This window comes from Myxine glutinosa, chromosome 8 (assembly GCF_964187855.1).
Source record: "Myxine glutinosa chromosome 8, kmMyxGlut1.1, whole genome shotgun sequence".
In the NCBI taxonomy this organism is placed as follows: domain Eukaryota; kingdom Metazoa; phylum Chordata; class Myxini; order Myxiniformes; family Myxinidae; genus Myxine; species Myxine glutinosa.
Window position 1 is genome coordinate 112009271 of NC_136268.1, and position 21103 is coordinate 112030373.

General features: G+C 48.9%; 1 protein-coding gene across 1 annotated transcript in view; it reads left to right on the forward strand.

Annotated features, from left to right (window-relative positions):
- Positions 1–21103, forward strand: part of SPOCK3 (SPARC (osteonectin), cwcv and kazal like domains proteoglycan 3) — a 573699-nt gene that overhangs the window by 371741 nt on the left and 180855 nt on the right. The gene's annotated exons all lie outside the window — the stretch shown is intronic.

The window sequence follows — 21103 nt, forward strand, 5'->3', positions numbered from 1 at the left end:
AATAGATGACTCGTTCCCGTTTATTTTACACTCCAAAACCTCATTCTTATTAGTACACGGAGAATGTACCTTATTTGTGTGTAGCCCTTAAAACAATAGCGCTGATAGATCTAGTGAATCATTAAAAGTGCTCTTTGAAAGAACAGAATGTGTTTTGGATTGTGCACCATTACAGGAAGGTATGACGGGTGCGTTTAATATCTCCGAAAATCTGGAACATCGGTCAGAGTTATTTTAATTTTCCTCTGCAGGATTGGTTAATTCTGTCTGTTAATCCTTTATAATCACCGTATACTAGCCTACTGTCCATTAATTCTTTAAAAAAAAAAAAAAAACCTTTATGGTTGCACGGTATGAGCGTTTTCGTTTTGGCAGGAAACGAATTAGGCCTGGTTACTGTATGTGCGTGGGGTTCTTACTGCTGTACTCTAAAAGTTTTACTGTACACTAAATTTCGCTGGATTTGAGCCAGACGTGAGCCATAATCAGGCCGAGTCCGAGTTCATGGCATTCAGAGTCTGAATCCAACTCCTGAAGGGACCATAACAAAATAACCACCATTTTAGCTATTGGCTTACTCAATCTTGTGAGAAGAGGGTATATCTACTGATATTTCGTGCCGGCTCTTGTCCACAGTGTACTCAATAAGTGCTGCTACCAGTGATGGTGGGATTGAGTCAATCCCTGGTTTCCCATTTTTTTAATACAAAGTCGAGGCTTGTATAAGAGCTAACACATAAGAACATAAACAGAAACGCAGATAAAACATAAAATAAAGGGTGTGGGAGGCAAGAGGGGGAAGCAAAACAATAGTAGAGACACAGGGACATCGAGAGATCTGTGTAAGGAGAGGGTTGGGGTGGGGGTACACAGGGTAAACAAATGGACACTACAAGGAATTTCAGGAAAGAAAACGGAATTTGAAAAGGTGGATTTGGTGTGAAATTAGCGGGGGTAGAAAAGATCAAGGTTTTGGATGGGGGAAGATAAGAGATGGTGGTGAACAGCTGTTTTAAAGACCTGGAGGGTGGAGTGGGATTGAAGAGAGTGAGGGAGTTTGTTCCAGAGGCAGGAAAAAAGAGGAATGAAGGAGTGAAGGTGAGCAGAGAGTCTTGATTTTGGCAGTTTAACCATAAGAAGGTTGCTGGCAGATCTTGTGCGTCCTGCAGGAATATTTGGGGGACAGAGCATAGACAGAGCTGGGAGAGCAAGGCCGGAGAGGAGTCGGTAGAAGACAGAAAGACCACCAACCTGCCTGTGGTGAGAGAGTGAAAGGCCTTCAGAATCAGCTTCATTGCGGGAGATTGCAATCCCCCCCCCCCCTTCCCATGCCTCCTCCCCCCAAGCCCTCTCCCTTCCACACATCTCCCTGCTCTCAAATGTTGTGTTTGTGTGCTTCACCTTCTCTCCCCATCTTGTTTTCCGCTCCCGCTTTTTATATATTTTGTTTGTCTGGTTGATTTGTTTGTGAAGTAAATGTTAGCTCTTTCACGAGCCTCGATTCAGTATACAAAAAAAATTCTGAATGCTTTGGTTAAAAATAGAACAAGATTCTGCTTTGACTTGCACTACACACATTATGACTTTCTTAAATGTTAGATGTTTAATGTTCAATGTTATCCACTATTAAAATATTATTTCAAATAATTTCCAAATAATTTTTGTTTTCTTTTGTTTCTATATAAAGTCAAGGCTCATGGAAGAGCTAGAACACTGAATAGATCAGGATGCAACAGAACAAAAGGAACAGTATAAATTGACAGGGGAAATGCCAACAGCAGTTTTGAAAGACAAAATAGATGGATTTCACAAATAAGGGATGTGGGGAGGAAAGAGCGCTATGGGAGGACGCACAGGGTGGACAACATGGAAACAGAAGTGTTGGTGGTGTAGAACCATACTCCACATTGTGCTTGAGCATTCCCAACAGGTTGTGGTCATATCTGTGGTTAAGAACTAATCCAAAACTTCAAACCCTTACCAGCGAAGGCAATATTACAGGGCTTCACATACTCCACAACCAAGTCATTCATGCATATAAGGTAGATACATTTTCAGTAAAAGCACGTTTTAAAAATCTCATTTTTGAAGCATTTTTTTCGAAGGATATTTTATTTTCATTCAAATGTTGAAAGCATTTTTTTTCTCATTTATTTTGCCTGTCAGCACTTCCAGCTGAATCCCTGGCGTATGATGTGTGGAAACCAAGTTCAAATCTTATATCTCAAATGTACATAAACAGTATATTAATGCCCTTGTAATTAATGTATAAATTACACTGATGTCACGTAATGTCTTTGTCCTGCATATAATTTATGTATAAACTCCACCATAAGCCTTAGATCAATGTAACAAAAAGTGAAAGGTCAAACTTCAAAAATCCCAAAACATTTGTGACAAGAAAAATTTGCAGCTTCATACTGTCTGAGCACCATTTCATTCAATGTGGATTATGGCAATCTGGAACATACGGATCAACGGACTTTCTGGCACAGTTCCTGCTCAATTGTAACAATCCTTTCACTAAATGTTTTCAGTTGTTCAGTCTCTTGGCTTCATCATATACAACAGGTTTTAATACACACCAAAGGATCAATGAAGATCACGTCGGTGATTGTCTGATAACATTTTGGACTTCTTATATGTACAGTCATGGCCAAAAATATTGGCACCCTTGCACTTTTAAAAAATAACACACCATTTCTTCCAGAAAATTGTTGAAATTAAAAAATATTTTGGTATCCACATATGTATTTCTTTGGTTTGCAGTTGAACACAACAAAAAAAAGCTGAAACACTTACTAAATCTTACCTTGTTCCACAAATAAATCTTAAAATGGCCCGGACAATATTATTGGCACCTTTTAGAAGTTGTTAGAAATAATTAGATTTCAAGCAGGTGATTCTCCTTTACTTTGGAATTGAACTCACCTATGGTGAGTTTCAGGTGCCTGCAATATAAAAATCACCCATTCAACCAGTTTGAGTAGAGAGAAGGGGTCAATCTGCTATTTTGTGTCACTGTGTGTACCGCAATGAGCATGGAGAAAAGAAAGAAAACCAGAGAATTGTCTGAGGAGGTCAGGCACAAGATTGTAGCCAAGCATGGACAATCTCAAGGCTACAAGTCCATCTCCAGAGACCTTGATGTTCCTGTGTCCACCATACGCAATGTCATCAGGAAGTTTAAGGCCCATGGCACTGTAGCCAACCTCCCTGGACGTAGCCGCAAGATAAATTTTGATCGAAGATTGCAGTGAAGGATTGTTCAAATGGTGGAGAAAGCACCTCGATCAACTGCCAAACAGATTCAATCTGACCTTCAGACACAACGTACAACAGTTTCAACTTGCACCATCCGTCGCCAACTCAATGCAAGGGGGTTCTATGGTAGGAGACCCAGGAGGACCCTACTGCTGAGAGAGAGACATAAGAAAGCCCTACTGGAGTTTGCCAAAACACTCCTGAGGAAGCCAAAATCCTTCTGGGAGAATGTCCCGTGGGCAGGTGAGACCAAATTAGAGCTTTTTGGGAAAGCACATCATCTCTATGTTTACAGAAAACAAAATGAAGCCTTCAAAGAAAAGAACGCCTTCCCGACAGTCAAACATGGAGGAGGCTCAGTGATGTTTTGGGTTTGCTGTGCTGCCTCTGGCATTGTTGCCTTGAATGTGTGCATGGCATCATGAAATCAGAAGATTACAAAGGTATTTTGGGGCACAATGTTTAACCCAGTCTCAGAAAGCTGGGTCTCTGTCGAAGGTCATGAGTCTTGCAGTAGGAAAACGACCCCAACACACATTAGAAAGCACCCAGGAATGGTTCAAGACAAAACGCTGGACTGTTCTGAAGTGGCCAGCAATGATTCCAGATCTAAATCCCATGGAACACCTGTGGGGAGATCTGAAAACAGCAGTTGGGAGAAGGCACCCTTCAAATCTTGGAAAACTCGAGTACTTGCCACAAGAAGAGTGGGCCAAACTGCCAGTAGAGAGATGTAGGAAGTCATTCATGGCTACAGGAAGCGCTTGACTGCAGTTATTTTGTCCAAAGTCCGTGCTACCAAATATTAAGTCTTGAGTGTCAAAAAGTGGCAATGCCATTTGTTTTTATTTTCTGATTTAAAGGGATATATTACGTTCTGAATCAAAAACAAAGGTTCTGTAATATTAACAGTGAAATAAATAATTGTGGAGACCAAATACATTTGTCAATTTCAACTTATTTTTTGAGAAAATTGTGATTTATTTGAAAAAAGTGCAAGGTGCCAATATTTTTGGCCATGACTGTACATATCTTTCTATAGACAGGGTCAAGCCACTGCAAGGTGACAAATCTCTCTAAGACAGCAAAAATATATTACTTGTGCTTCTCTTGCCTCAAAAAGTTGCCTGGTTGCCTCAAAAAGGCAACTCGGCGCTGGCGGTGTTGCCACTGCAATCGGCGCTGGCGGTGTTGTCTGGTCAGGCGTGGCTTTCTCAGGGGACACCTGGCACGATAGCCTGCTTGAACCAGTCGTTGGTTGACTAGCCTTCTGGATACAGGCACATTTGTCAGTTGCTGCCACTCAGCCCTAAGCTGAGTTGGTTGCCTCAAAAGTCTGGTTGCCTCAAAAAGAGAACCATGACAATTACAAGTACATATGGGCAGGGTGCAGCCCGAAGTAGAGATCGGTTTCTGAGGTTTGGGACATGGAATGTAGGGACAATGACAGGGAGATCAGGAGAAGTGGTGGAAGTATTGGTCAGAAGAAGAGTGGACATATGTTGTGTGCAAGAGACAAGATGGAAGGGAAGTGGTGTGAGAATGGTGAAGGGTAGGCAGGGACACAAATACAAGTTTGTGTGGCAAGGGTGCCCGGAGGGCGTGAATGGTGTTGGTGTCCTGTTTTCTGAGCTGTTTGTAGACAGTGTGGTGAGTGTGACTAGAGTGAATGATAGGTTGATGATGGTGAAAATGATGATTGGAAAGCTCTTGGTGAACGTCATCTCGGGATATGCTCCGCAGGTTGGTCGAAGCGATGAAGAGAAGGACAAGTTCTGGTGTGCGATAGAGAAGCTGATGGAAAACGTGAAAGATGAGGAAGTTGTTGTGGTGGGAGGAGACCTGAATGGACATGTGGGAAGGAGTATGGATGGTTTTGAGGGAGTTAATGGGGGTTACGGATATGGTGTGAGAAATGGAGAAGGTGAAAGGATTTTGGAGTTTGCTGATGGAGCTGATTTGTTGATTTGTAATACTCAGTTCCAGAAAGAGGATAATAAGCTTGTTACATACACGTCAGGTGGGTCGACGACAACCGTTGACTACCTGATGGTGCGTAGGCGAGATAGGGGGCACCTCCGGGACACAAAGGTGATCCCGGGGGAGGAGGCTGTTTCACAGCACCACTTGGTTGTCTGCGACATAAGGGTGAAAGGTGCGAGGAGAGCTCGGCGGGTGAAGTACCAACCGAGAATGAAGGTGTGGAGGTTGATAGAGGTGACAGTAAGGGAGGCATTAAAAGAGAGGCTGAGTAGGGCAGAGGATGATGTGGTTGAGCTTGAAAGTGGTTGGATGTCAATGAAAGCTAGTCTGTTGGGAGCCGTTGGTGAGGTATGTGGATGGACAAAAGGACCACCGAGGCACTCGGAAACATGGTGGTGGGATGATGAAGTTGGAAAGAGGATTGACGAGAAGAGGAAGAAGTTCAAGGAGTGGCAGAAGGCGAAGGGTACGGGAGCAGAAACAGCAGAGCATGAAAGTTATAAGGCAGCCAGGAAGGCTGCAAAGAAAGAGGTAGCAAAGGCGCAGGAGGCATGTAGGAAAATGTTCGGAGAACGCTTGGATTCGGAAGAGGGTCAGAAAGCAGTATTCAGGATTGCAAAGCACATAGCGAAAGAGAGGTGTGATGTGATAGGGGTGAGTTGCTTGAAGGATGAAGTGGGACAAATCGTTGTCGACCCAGATGGAATTAAAGGAAGATGGAAAAGATATATGGAAATGCTGTTGAATACAGAGAATGAATGGGATGGCAACATAGAGAGTAACCCAGTTTTAGGACTGGCAGAGAAGATAACTGAGAAGGAAGTTGAGGAAGCGATAAAAACAATGAAGAGTGGAAAAGCGGGAGGGCCGACGGGAGTTGTGGGAGATATGTTGAAGGCAGCAGGAAGTTGGGGTGTGAAGAGAATGACAGAGATCTGTAATCTGGTGGTGAAAGAAGGCCGCATTCCAGTGGGTTGGGAACTGAGTACCCTCGTCCCTCTATACAAGGGGAAAGGTGACCCTCTGGAGTGTGGCTCGTACCGAGCGATAAAGTTATTGGAGCATGGAATGAAGGTATTGGAAAGGGTGTTGGAGAGGAGGATAAGGAAGAAAGTGAAGATCGATGAAATGCAGTTTGGATTTATGCCAGGAAGAGGAATGACAGATGCGCTTTTCATTGTGAGGTAGTTGCAGGAGAAGTACATGGAGAAGTGGAAGAAGTTGTTTTTGGGGTTTGTTGATCTGGAGAAAGCATTCGATAGGGTTCCACGCAAAGTATTGACATGGGCATTGAGGAAGTTAGGAGTGGAGGAATGGTTGATCAGAGTAGTGATGGCAATGTACAAAAGAGCGCGCACAGCTGTAAGGACGAAGGACGGGAACAGTGGTGAGTTTGAGGTGAAGGTGGGAGTGCATCAGGGGTCGGTACTAAGTCCACTACTATTTGTAGCTGTGATGGAGGTGCTGGCTCAGAACGTAAAGGAGGGTTTACCGTGGGAGTTGTTGTATGCAGATGATCTGGTGTTGATTGCGGAAAGTATGGATGGACTGAAGGAAAATATGAACAAGTGGAAGGAATGTATGGAGACAAAAGGTCTGAAGGTGAATATCGGAAAGACGAAGGTGATGGCAAGTGGCAAAGCATGTGGTGAGGTGGAAAGAACTGGGAAGTGGCCGTGTGCTGTGTGCAAGAAGGGTGTCGGAGTGAACTCCATTCAATGTACAATGTGCGCTGAGTGGGTTCATCAAAAATGTAGTGGTCTGAGAGGGTCATTTACCAGTGTGGCAGCTACATTCAAATGTAAGGTGTGCACAGAGGGAGCTGCAGATGGAGGAAATGTTGAGTTGGATCTTGGAGACGGTGTGAAGCTGGAAGGTGTGAAAACATTTTGCTACCTTGGAGACATGCTGAATGGAGAAGGTGGATCAGACTCGGCAACGGTTGCTCGAGTGAGATGTGCATGGAAGAAGTTTCGGGAACTGAGTGGCGTGCTGATGAGGAGAGTGTCGCTGAAGCTGAAGGGAAAGGTGTATGCTGCATGTGTGAGAAGTGTTGTGATTTATGGGAGCGAGACATGGGTAATGAACGTAGAGCAGCAACGAAGGCTGGAAAGGGTGGAAATGCGAATGGTTCGATGGATGTGCGGAGTATCGTTGAGAGAGAGGAAGACAAATGATGAATTGCGAAATTGTGATTGATGCTGTGAAGAGGAACAGGTTGAGATGGTTTGGTCATGTGTTGAGGAAGGATGAAAGTGACTGGTTGAGAAGAGTGACGGAAATGAATGTAGAAGGAAGTAGAGGACGGGGAAGACCGAGAAAGACTTGGCTAAAGATGGTGGAAGAAGAAATGCGGGCAAGGGGGTTAACAAGGAGAGATGCAGAAAATAGGGCAAAATGGAGAAGATTGTCATGGGGACCGCAAGGCTAACCCCCGCTCTCGCAGGGAAATGGCCTTAAAATGCATGTTGTTGTTCTCTGATCTCGTTAATTTCTGCGGACTTTTGTAATCTCTTTCCTGCATCTGACTTTCTGCCTGCCTTGGATTTTTATCCCAATTTTTGGTTGCCATTCTGTTATTAATTTTGTCCATTTGCCAATTTTGCCTTCTGTTTGCATCCGTGGATGGCAAGCCTATTTCCATTTCTTTTCTATATTTGTTTGAATGACGTTTGTAATATTGGTTTGATTTCTATCCCAATCGTTTGTCTTTCTGCTTGGTTGGTAATGCTGAGCGGACGTCTTTCCATACTGTTTTTTTTTTACATTTTTGTCCACAATCCAAGGCTTGTAGTAGAGCTGCCACACACACACACACACACACACACACACACACACACACACACACACACACACACAGACACAGACACACACACACACACACAAACCTCACACACATGGACATACAGGAGACACATTACAGGACTGTTATATGAGACAAACAGCCATCGAGCTTGGGGGAACTGCCATAAATTTCTGGGACACTGGCTACCAGCGACACCACAACAATGGTGCCACCTTTCTCACCGTACTCAGCAGGGCATTTCCTGAGGAACAATTTCCTTCTCCCCATCGATGCCAACCTATAGGGACTGTCTGTGCTCTTATTCTTTCAAATGCTGAATGTCAAGCAAGGAAGCAGCACGTACCATTTTTAGTCTTTGGTGTGACTCAGCTGGGATTTGAACCGCCGACCTCGCAGACTCGGAGCGGACACTAACCATTCAATCACCGATGTAGCAAATTTTAACTCCACATGTTTGTCAATGACCATTTTTGTCATAATTTCAGGCAAAGAGGCATATTACTCTTAATTCTATTTATCAGTTTTGCAAAAGCACTCCACTTAGCTCTTACACTTCATTATACTTCATCATTATGACTGCATCCAATCTGGGCCAAATAGATTTATTCATCCACATTTTCTAGTTGGACAATTGGTTGACATTAATTTGTTTTGTGGCAACATGGTTATTGAACACGATTTAAGCCTTGTATGTATCTATCTTTATTCATGCATTGCTGCTTTCTTGGTTTGTATTCAATTCATTTGCATTTTCTCATGATGATTAATAGTATTGCCTGCCTATTCCATAGGTGGTTCATCCTTGCCCCATTTATATGAATACCGCACATTTTTTTTATCCCAGTCTCGTTTGCATATATAGTTTCTCCCGCTGCTGCAATGAGCAATTCAGGAGACATGGTATCACCTCGTCTCATTCCTCTTTTGATTTGTATTTTTAAATCTTTTTGTAGAGTCGAATTATAGCTCTCATTGTTGTAGATGTTGTTTATGGTGGTTAAGTAGGTATCATTAATTTCTTGTTAGCCTAGAGGCTGAATTATAGCTCGTATATCAATACTGTACTGTCAAAAGCTTTTTCATAGTCAATGAATATCAAACATAAATGGTGCTGGTATCCACATATTTTCTCAATCAATTGTTTAATTACTCTTTTTTCCTGTTTGTGAAATGCCTTCCTGAGTGGTAGTTCAATCCTACCCTTTGGTCTCGACCTTCAAGCAGGTGGTCCACCACCATCTCAGGTCAAGATAGCATCCCTGCTACACACAATCCTTTCTACCTCAATTAACCCTAACCTATTCCAACCCTCTTACTTGCAGATTACTGTGCTTCCCCCTTTGTGTCTTTCATATTTTCTTGTTTGTTCATTCCCTTGCTGGTTTCCTGTCACTGCACTGCACATTGCCTTTTTGCACCCTTTTTAGTTACTCTACCAAAGTTGGATAACAGATTAATTGGCATGTAGATTCTAAAATCGGTACTCTCCCCTTTTTGGAATGATAATGATGACTGCATTACACCAACTAGAACGGTAGAGCTCTTACCTCCGACAGGTTGAACATTTGTTTTTTGTATCCCACTGATAGGCCGGATCTGCATCTGGACCTGAACCAAAAATAAATCGGCTCGACAGAGACCTCATTTTATCATAATCCGTCCACAACCTTTTGTGATATTATGCTATATATCGTTCTGGGCCCTATCACTCAATGGTGAAGAATCACGTAGAAAATAAATAAATCTTGTATCCAGATCCTTATTTGATCTTCACAAACACGAATTGATTAGTCCTTGTCACACATCCAACCTGTCCACCTATCTCTCAATGATGAAGAATCACTTCAAAAAACGATATATGGTATTCATAGAATACCTATCCCGTGCAGTCAACTTGGTGTAAGCCAACTCTTCTTTTTTTTAAAGGTTTTTTTCTTTGATCTAATATGGCCGCCAGACCATTTGACCTATGACATCATTCTGTTACTGATCGCGGTTTAGATGTTATTATGGGCCGAGCGGATGGTCCAACCGCGACCGTTACAGGATCCCCGACTCACCCGATTCACCCAGAACTTTGGCCGTATCGCACCGCAGCTGCCCAATCTGGGAAAAGACTAAAACGACGAAATGCAAAGAGGAAAAGGAATAAGACGAGAAGACGGACAGAAGAGTAATTGGATTTATTGTACACACACAAGCAAAAAGGAGCAATCAAGTTTATTTACAACACATAAGACGCAGGTGACGCAGTGCAAATACTAGCTTATACAGACTTAATTAACCCAGGGACAGAACAAACAAAACAAACTCACGTACACAAGAAGGGTGGAAAGGCAGGAGGTGGATGGCTGGAGGGGGAGGAAGGTCCAAGGGGGTCCTGCCGCACGATCGGCGCGTTTAGCAGCCGCCGTTCCTTTGCGGCCCTGCTCAAAACCGCCGTTCAGGCCCCAAGCTGCTGTTGTGGCTGCCGTGGACGTCGCGTGCTTTCCCAGGACTTGTTTGACTCGTCTGGTCCAAACCCTCAACTCTTTCTTGGTCCACTCACTCTTTACCACCGACTCCTCACCGCAACCACTGACCACCACCACCGACTCCTCACCGCAACCAACGCAACCAACTGACCACCGACTCCACTGACTGACTCTGACTCTCCGACTCACTCAACGCTTCTTGCGCGCGCGCCTTTATAGCGCCTCCAGCGATCAAGCCGCCGGCCCTCAGGACACGCCCATCGGTGTGCTCACCTCGGCCCTGATTGGTCGGCACGGCCCTCTAGCTCCGCCCTTGATGACGATGGGCGGGCACGCCTTTCTTCCCCGACCCGAGCCTCGTGGCCAATGGTGGTTGAAGAAAACCGCCCAAAATGCAGTTGGCCATTGAAATGAAATGAAAGGGGATCTATTCTCTTTCACTGGTGCAATGGAGTACTTCAATTAATGGGAGACACAGCCTTACCCTAAAACACAGAATAAGAGATAACTATCAAACAGGGGTATTCTATTATTTGGCTGACGTGTATGCTTGTGGACTAATTATGGGATGCCCTTTCACCTTTACACAGCTCCGGAGGCAGGGGGGCGCAGAATAAACAATAATCCTCACCAATTTACCACAATACAACACAATCAAAAAAATACAGGCCTCATATCCGCAACACTGCACCCTCCTCCTCTTAGGCACGTCCCGGGCCTACAACTTTTATTTAGGGTGACACGTAGGTGTAGTTCCCTCTACTTTTAACCTGACCCTGAGTGCGACAGTTTTAAAACATAAATAAATGTGTCCCGCTGCTCCATTGCACCCTGCCTAACAGACTTACGCCCACAGTTAACCGAATTGCGGAATGGTCTTCAAACTACACACTGACGGGAAGCATTATTTACAATGACGCTATTTTTATTTACAAAACTAACCCAGGACCTGTGATTGTTCTTTCTGGGGGGGAGACAGTCTGCTCTGCATCGACGCACCATGAAAGCACCCAAAAACGCACCAATACACACCCAAGCACCAATCGGTGCAGTCACCATAGTTCATCAGTGTTCAATGCATGTTCAATAAAAATAAAATCAACAACCCCTAACCCTGCAGGTGATCTCTTGCTCTTCGGCTCCCTCTGCTGGTTATTATTATTTGTTCTTCCAGATGTTGTCATTCTTTCATTTTCTTACTGGCGGCCTATTTGTATTAAAACTTGCACCCAATGTGTCCATTTTTATTTATTTTATTTATGGCCCACAGGGCCGACTACGTGTGGTTCACCTGTGTGGCATCGGTGCCCTGTGGCCAAGGTCCGCCAGCAAGATTTCGGGCCCTCATGGCCAGTTCCAGCAGAGGGGCCCTGCCCCAACCCATGGGGTCCATAAGTGGTGCTCGGCCACAGGCATGTGGTCCATAATGTGGTGCATCGATGCAGACAGCTGGTTCTGGGAATTTCGGGCGCACAATGGCCGACCCACGCACGCTCCCCTCAGCGCCCAATGGCGCACAGGTCATGTGGGAGACAAAAAGAGACAATTGAGCGAGGGGTAAGGTCACAAGGGTACACATCAATAAGGCAATGCAAGGCGAAATGCGTACGGAGGGCGAAGTGAGAAAGCTCGTCCCTACCGTACGTCACCCCCCCTGTCACCTACACTATCCTTGCCCTTACCCCATATTTACAAAATCTACCCATTTACAAATTCGTCATTACTGTCACGTCTTCCCCATATTTCCTCTATACTAAATTCGTCACCACAATCCCTCTAACCAAAATTTGCCATCACCCAATTCGTCATCAATCCTCATAAGGAGGGAGAGATGGAATTACGCACAATGTCACACCCACGTCATGATGCGTCTCACAATCCAAACATTTGCACAGTAAAAAATAATCAAAACATGGCATGGTGTGGAGTTCCTGTCACCTCAGGTGAGTGGATGCAGATGGTGTGAGGAGACTTCAATCCTAACTATCCTCTAAATGATTTTAACACACTTTACACTACCCGGGGTCTTTCCCCGCCAATCCATTGGCCACTTACACTATGGGTTCTAAAAACCAATTCCCATTGACCAAACTGTGGTGCTTCTCAATTTGGGGTCTCGCTCCCCCGATTCATCTCCGCGTGCCCTCGCACAATTTCTGGGCTGTGACGTGTAGCTCTCCCAACAGGTCTACCCACCTGCACACCTCCACCACTGTAGTTGCCACCCGAGCTTACCTAGCTCCTCACCCTAACCTAACTAACTGGGGAAGACCCCTCCTGGTTCTGTCACCCCTTGGTGCCCTCTGGCACTGGGCTACCCGGGTCCGTCCTCCGGATCCTCGGGCCCCATCCACAACAACTACTACCGGCTCCCAGAGCCCACCTGCGGCCTCACCTGGCCGACATCCTCACAGTGGTGGAGTGCCCAAACCAACTACACACACTAACAGGCTACACGCCCAGCCATTTCCACAACACTAATGCACCCATCCAAAGACCATTCTTTCACCCGCACCACAGATGCCAATATCCAACCACAATTTACCTGTACCCTCTACCTAACACTTACACTACCCGCCCCGGGTATCCGTGATGGGGGTCCACTCTTCCCCCATTCACACCTTCGCACCATCCACTCCACTCCACAATTTCCACCATACTCACTCCACGACCATCCATTCCTATACTCCATACCATTTATTCCATACACCTGTCCTCCATTCACCTGTCGTTGCACACCTGTGCAATCATACCTGGTGCCACCTGCACCCTCCTCCTCTTCCTGGACCAGTTGGTCAACACAACACACATCACCATCACTCACTCATACACTGCTCCACACACCTGTTCAGTTGCACACCTGTGCAATCACACCTGTTCAATCACACCTGTTCAATCCTCACACACGGCATCATCTCAGCTAACTACTCCCCTCTGAAACTTGCGCTTCCCAGTCGTCCCTTTAAACTATTGCGCTCCCACGTCATTATCATCCACACTAATCTACCTGCGTCCCCACTACAGGTATCATTGTCACTAACTAACCTTAACGTCACCTAATGTCATCTTCTAGGTTCCTACACACGATATCCTAACCCACCCGGGCTAGTTTTCACTGCCATCAACCCCATAATCTATTGCTCCTTTGCCCCACCCTGTGAGGGATGGTGGATTTGCCATCCCACCACATCGGGGAGGTCCTACTATCATCCCCCCAGTCCTCTGACGCTACGAGCCCCCGTCGCAAGAGGTACTGGGTCCTGCCTCGGCATTTAGAGCCGAGGCGATCCATGAGGGCGCCTGCTCGCCGGCATAAGGTCTTATCCGGTCGGCGTGGACGATCCGAGGGGGGGCCCGTGGCCCCATTTTGATTTTAATGACCACGTCACAGATTTGCGACAGGACGACTCCCGGGCCTTGCCAGGGGGAGGTGAGTTTTGGGCACCTGCCCTTCCGCCTCCGGGGATTAAAGAACCAAATCTTCATCCCCGGAGCGTATTGACTCCCCTGGCTCCGGTCGTCGTACCTACGCTTCATCTTGGCCCCCGCCAGATGGAGCTGGCGGCGGGCGAAGGCATGGACCCGCTCCATGCCTTCCTCCAGGTGACGTGCGTAACCCTCCCTCGGCGGTGTATCCGTGGTGTCTGGCACGGGACCGCATAGCAAGTCGGCGGGAGCCCGTAACTCCCGCCCATACATACGCAACGCTGGACTGCATGCGGTGGCCCCGTGCTGGCTAGTTCGGTAGGCCATCAACAGGTACGGGAGATGTTCGTCCCAGTCATCCTGACGGGTGGTGGTGAACAATGCCAGTTGTTGGATCAATGTTCGATTGAACCTTTCCACCATCCCGTCAGATTGTGGCCGCAAGGGCGTGGTCCTGGTTTTCCGAATTGACAGGAGTCTGCACACATCTTTTAGCAATTGACTTTCAAAATTTCGACCCTGATCGGTGTGCAGCTCCTGTTGAATCCCGTGCCGACATACAAATCCTTCTACGAAGGCCTGTCCTACCACCCCTGCTTCTTGGTTGGGGAGGATAGGCCTCCGGCCACTTGGTGAAATAGTCCATTACAACGAGGATATACTTATTACCTTGGCGGGTGCGGGGCAGCAGTCCTAGAATATCCATAGCCACCCGCTCAAGGGGGGCCCCCACCTGATGTAATTGGAGGGGGGCCCTCATCCTCCGTGCTGGTCCCTTTTTGGCAGAACAGGCGTCGCATCTCCGACACCAGTCCTGTATGTCGCGCCCCATATTCACCCAATAGAACCTCCGGCGGACCCGAGATATTGTCTTTGTCCTGCCCAAATGGCCGCCGGAGCGGGTACCATGCACCTGTTGCAATATGACGTTCTTGAATTTGTCAGGGACTATCACCAGCCAGGAAGTTCTATCAGAGGGAACCTCCACCCACTTGCGATACAAGATGTTGCCTTTCAATTCCAGGGTCTTCCACTGAGCCCAATACGCCTTTGTTTGCGCCCCGAGGGGGGTGACCTCTTCCCCCTTTGGTCTTTGCCCCAATTTGACCCATTGGAACACAGGCCCCAGAACAGGATCCTCCTGCTGGGCCGTGCTCCAAGCCAACTCTCCAAATTCCTCGTCCGCGGTTAGTGGCAAAATTGGCCCTCTCACCCGGGTTGCCCGGACGACGAGAATCGGGGCGGAATCGCCCAATTGCTCCCTCTCCTCGTGTCTCGCACAAAATTTACAGTTTTCCCCCAGACAAGGACGCCGAGAGAGTGCGTCCGCATTACCATGGGCCTTCCCGGCCCTATGGGCCACATCCAAATCGTACTGCTGCAACTTTTCCAACCACCTTGCAATTTGGCCCTCCGGTTCCTTGAACCGAAGGAGCCATTGCAGGGAGGAATGGTCAGTTCTAACCAAAAATTTCCGCCCGTACAGGTACGGGTGGAAATGGTTCATGGCAGCCAGCATAGCCAATAACTCTTTGCGAGTGACGCAATAATTTCGCTCAGAACTATAGTAACCAATCACTCTCTCCACGCCCTCCTGTGTCTGAGACAAAACTGCGCCCAATCCTTCCTGGCTCGCATCCGTGTCCAGGGTAAATGCCCCGTTGCTAGTGGGGTAAGCTAGAAGGGGTGCGGATGTTAGACACCCCTTCAATTTCTGGAAGGCCTCGTGGCACTCCCGTGTCCAATTAAATCGCGTCCCCTTCTCCGTAAGCCGGTGGAGGGGACGGGCCAACTCCGCAAATTTCGCCACAAAGCGCCGGTAGTAGGAGCAGAGTCCCAAAAATCCCCGCACCTCCTTGATGGTACGTGGTGCGGGCCACTCCTCTACCGCTTTAATTTTGTCTGGGTCCGTTTTTACCCCCTCGCGGCCGATCACGTGACCTAGATAGGCCACCTCTCTTGCAAACAAAGTGCACTTACTCGGGTTCAGCTTCAACCCTGCCTGTCTGAGGCACCCAAACACCTGGTCCAAATTAGCTATTGCCTGGGGGAACGTTTTGGCATGTACTAGGACGTCATCCAGTTACACCAGGCATGATTGCCATGGCATGCCGCCTAGTACATGTTCCATCAATCTTTCAAAGGTGGCGGGGGCGTTACACAAACCAAACGGCATCACAGTAAACTGATACAGCCCCTTACCTGTGGAAAATGCCGTTTTCTCCTTCCCTGCCCTATCCATCTCCACCTGCCAATACCCACTCTTGAGGTCCAAAGTTGAGAACCAATTTGAGCCCGCAACGGCATCGAGGGTGTCATCAATCCTTGGCAGGGGATATGAGTCCTTGAGTGTCACGTTGTTTAGCTGGCGATAGTCCACGCAGAACCGCGTGGTCCCATCCTTCTTTTTGACCAGCACAACAGGTGACATCCAAGGACTTCCCGAGGGCTCGATCACACCTGCGTCGAGCATTTTTTCAACCTGCTCGTCAGCTTCCACCCTCTTGCTCCAAGGGAGCCGTCGGGCGGCCTGACGAATAGGCCGGGCCTCACCGGTGTGGATCTGATGTTTCACCAGGCCCGTACGTCCAATATGCTCGGTGGACAAGGAGAAGAGGTCCAAATGGGACCCAACCAGTTTGTGTAAGGCCTCCCTCTGGGTACCTCCCAACTCTACACTACTACGATTTACCATCTCGCAAATGGGATCGGGCCAATTCCTAGAACTTATTGAAGGCTCCCCCTGGGGCCGGCTCGGCTGGACGTTCTCGCCCCTCACTGACGCGACTTCTCTAACTGGGGTGCAGCCAGCTACCTTCGTGCCCCTCACTATAGTGCGTGGTTCTGTGCTAATATTAATTACTCGGACGGCCACCACCGGCCCGTCCGTTTTTACAAGGGTACGGCCCATGATTAAACCAGGTATGGATAGCGCTGCCACCGGTTCGACCAGGCCGCAGGATTCCTGCCATGTCAGGCGAGCTGACCATCGGGCCGGCACTATGGCCTCGGCCCCCGGAGGGATGGTCACGGCCTCAGGAGCCTCCAGCTCCACCCTCTCGGCCGTGCTCACCCCCTCCAATGGTAGCTCTTCCACTCCCCATCGCAGGATCCCCCGACTCAAGTCGATTTTACAACCGCTGGCAGTCAACAAATTCAACCCTATTAAGCATGGGTCGCACACCTCCGCCACCCAAACCTCTATCTCTTGCTTTACCGATCCCAACTTGAGGGTCACAAAACCACGCCCTATGATCGGAGCCGTTGCCCCGGTAGCCAACTGCAAACTATGATTTTCCAGACGCTGGATTTTACCCCAGCCGTCTGCACTCAAATGAAGGACCACGGGGCTAATGATCGTGGCGCTGGCTCCCGTGTCCACCACGGCGTCTACCCCCACGCCGGCAATTTTGCACCGAATTGTCAAACTACCCGTCCCAATTCGGCCACAATGAATGACCTGTCGCGTCAACGAGGGCTTCTCCCCATCCCCTACTGCCGAACACCGCCCTGCATGCCCGGCACGTTCTAGTTTCCCGGGCCCTGGCGGGGGGGTGTCTGAGGTCGGCTAGGCCGATCTATACGGGGCGGAGTTGAGGGCATCGGTTGGCGGGAAATGTCCCGGCGCGGAGCTCGACACTCCCATGCACGGTGACCCATCCGAGCACAATTATAGCACCTCACCTGGTAAGGTGCTTGCCTTCGGTATTCCAAATTCCCCCCCCCCCCTGTATGTCCGAATTGGGGTACTCTGTCGGGGACTACCGGGTGCCACCGCTGGGGCCGCCTGCCATGGTCCAGGTCCCGCCAGGCGCCGATCCACTAACCTCCGGACCATGCTCTCCAGGTCAGGGCCCCCGTCGGGGGCGGGCCCCCTTGGGGGGCCGCCCCCCATCACGGGCCCCATCTGACGCACCGCCACTGCGTGGCGCTCGCCTCCCCGGGCCAGGGGCCTCGCTGCTTCCCAACGGGCTGCAGCGTCGGCCGCCTGACTCATGGTTTGCGGGCGCCACATGGCGAGCTGTTGCCGGAGCTCCAGATCCGGAAGGGCCTGAATAAAGTGATCCAGCGCCAGGCTTTCCTGGGAACTCGCTGCCATGTCCGCGTGTGCAATCCCAACCGCGCGGCGAATATCGTGAGCAAGTTCCCCGATGGTCTCCTGGGGCTTGCGTTTTCGCTGCGCAAGTTGGGCTTTAACAAGCTCGCTTTGCTGTTCAATGCCGAACCGATTAATTAATGCCGCACGGAGAGCTGGCAGGGTGAGAGCACCCGGTGGTAAAGCCGTCAGCACCTCCGCCGCCGCACCGCGCAGTGCCCCCACCAGGTGTACTCCACCTTCGTCCGGATTCCAACCGTTGCCTTTACACACGTACTTAAACTGCGCCAGGTACGCCCTCAAATCACTCTTGCCGTCATACGGCGCGAGTGGGACCTTGTGGGCGCCCGAAGGTCGGACCCCGCGCGTCACTCCTTGCGGGATCAACGCGGGACCAAACCCGTTCGGGCTCCCACAGTACGCTATTCCCGGGGGGTTCCCGCGCGTCCCCCGTCCCTCCAAACACTACCCCTCCTGGTGTCGATGCCTGGGTCGCCCCTCCGCAACCCGCTACCCACGCCATACCCCCACATCCTTGCTCACCAGCAACCCCCTCACTCCCCATAGCCAAACCTCCTTGCACACCTCCCCTGTCCATCCACTCCGGACCAGTCATACATCTTACCATTGGTCCCTCACGAACACCCGGGTCTACACCACCCCCCAAGCCGACTGACTCTCCCCTCACATAATATACATTGCCACTCACCTCCGTACCTCGTCGTCGCACCTCCTCTGCCACCTGCAAACTTTTTATTTGGTTAGTGAGAACCTCATCATGATTTGAACACAGACCTTGTACATATTCCATGACTTCCTCCTTTATCTCCCTCTTAGTTTCCCTCCGTCTCTTCTTAATTTCACTCACCCCCTCTTCCACCTCCTCTAATTTTTCCTTTACCTCCTTCATCTCCCGGTGCGCCCCCTCTATCTCTTCCTCTAACGCCACCTTAACCGTTTCTATGTGCGTCCTCACCTCTCGGTCCTTCGTCTCCATTACTTCTGTCACCTCCTCCAACTTCTTCGTCAACCCCTCATGTACCATCTGACATTCCTTTTGTGTTGCTATTAATTCGTTTTTAATGTCCTTTTGTGTCGCTTTTAAACCCCCGATGATTGCAGTGTTCTTTTCCACTTGGTCCGCTAGTTCCCTTTGTCCGACTGTCAGCTGTTCTACTCCCTTCGTCAGACCCTCTATTCCCCCCTGTAACCTAGCCGTATTATTTCTCACCTCTTTCTCCATACGCTTCTCACCTCGCTTTACCTCCTCGTGTAGCCCCGAGACCTCCTCACTCACACCTCGTCGTATCTCCTCCATCTCCTTTGTAGATGCCACCCTCATCTGTCCCAATTCATCCCTCTGAGCATCCAATTTGGTTTCTACCCCGATTTTTACCTCCTCTATCTGCTCTCCCATTTGTTTAATTTCTCGGGCAGATTGTTCCCCTATTTCCCGTAATTTGTCTTCCATCCTATTTTCTAACCCCATTAACCCATTTTTCACCTCTTTTATCCCATTGTCTAACCCCTCAAATTTCTTGTCTAACCGTTCCCCCATTTCTCCCATTTTGCCCCCCATTCGCTCACTATCAGCCCTCGCTTCGTCCCTCATTGCCCCCATTTGCCCCATAATGGCCCCCATCATTCTGCTTTCCATTTTCTCACTATCGTTTTTTTTCTGCATTTCCACCATGAATTGGGTCATGAAGGCTTGCATTTGGGCCGCGCTCATTGGTTCCGCGGCCGTGGCCCCCTCAACCACGTGCGCGAGTGCGCCATTTTGTGCGTCTGATACCCCCTCAACCTCATTGCCAATGTTCTCCTCCTCTCTTTCATCCACATACATTTCCCCTAGGTCCTGGGTCGATTCCACCCCGTCTATCTCTCCCACCGGCATCCCGTCGCCTTGACCAGCCATGGCGCGATTTCAAAATTCGGGTTTTGTAAAACAAAAGCAATTTCGGTATTATATAATTTTGAGCGCGTTAAGCGCGCTTCGGGTCCAATCCCACTTCCCGACACCAATTGTTACTGATCGCGGTTTAGATGTTATGATGGGCCGAGCGGATGGTCCAACCGCGACCGTTACAGGATCCCCGACTCACCCGATTCACCCAGAACTTTGGCCGTATCGCACCGCAGCTGCCCAATCTGGGAAAAGACTAAAACGACGAAATGCAAAGAGGAAAAGGAATAAGACGAGAAGACGGACAGAAGAGTAATTGGATTTATTGTACACACACAAGCAAAAAGGAGCAATCAAGTTTATTTACAACACATAAGACGCAGGTGACACAGTGCAAATACTAGCTTATACAGACTTAATTAACCCAGGGACAGAACAAACAAAACAAACTCACGTACACAAGAAGGGTGGAAAGGCAGGAGGTGGATGGCTGGAGGGGGAGGAAGGTCCAAGGGGGTCCTGCCGCACGATCGGCGCGTTTAGCAGCCGCCGTTCCTTTGCGGCCCTGCTCAAAACCGCCGTTCAGGCCCCAAGCTGCTGTTGTGGCTGCTGTGGACGTCGCGTGCTTTCCCAGGACTTGTTTGACTCGTCTGGTCCAAACCCTCAACTCTTTCTTGGTCCACTCACTCTTTACCACCGACTCCTCACCGCAACCAACGCAACCACTGACCACCACCACCGACTCCTCACCGCAACCAACGCAACCAACTGACCACCGACTCCACTGACTGACTCTGACTCTCCGACTCACTCAACGCTTCTTGCGCGCGCGCCTTTATAGCGCCTCCAGCGATCAAGCCGCCGGCCCTCAGGACACGCCCATCGGTGTGCTCACCTCGGCCCTGATTGGTCGGCACGGCCCTCTAGCTCCGCCCTTGATGACGATGGGCGGGCACGCCTTTCTTCCCCGACCCGAGCCTCGTGGCCAATGGTGGTTGAAGAAAACCGCCCAAAATGCAGTTGGCCATTGAAATGAAATGAAAGGGGATCTATTCTCTTTCACTGGTGCAATGGAGTACTTCAATTAATGGGAGACACAGCCTTACCCTAAAACACAGAATAAGAGATAACTATCAAACAGGGGTATT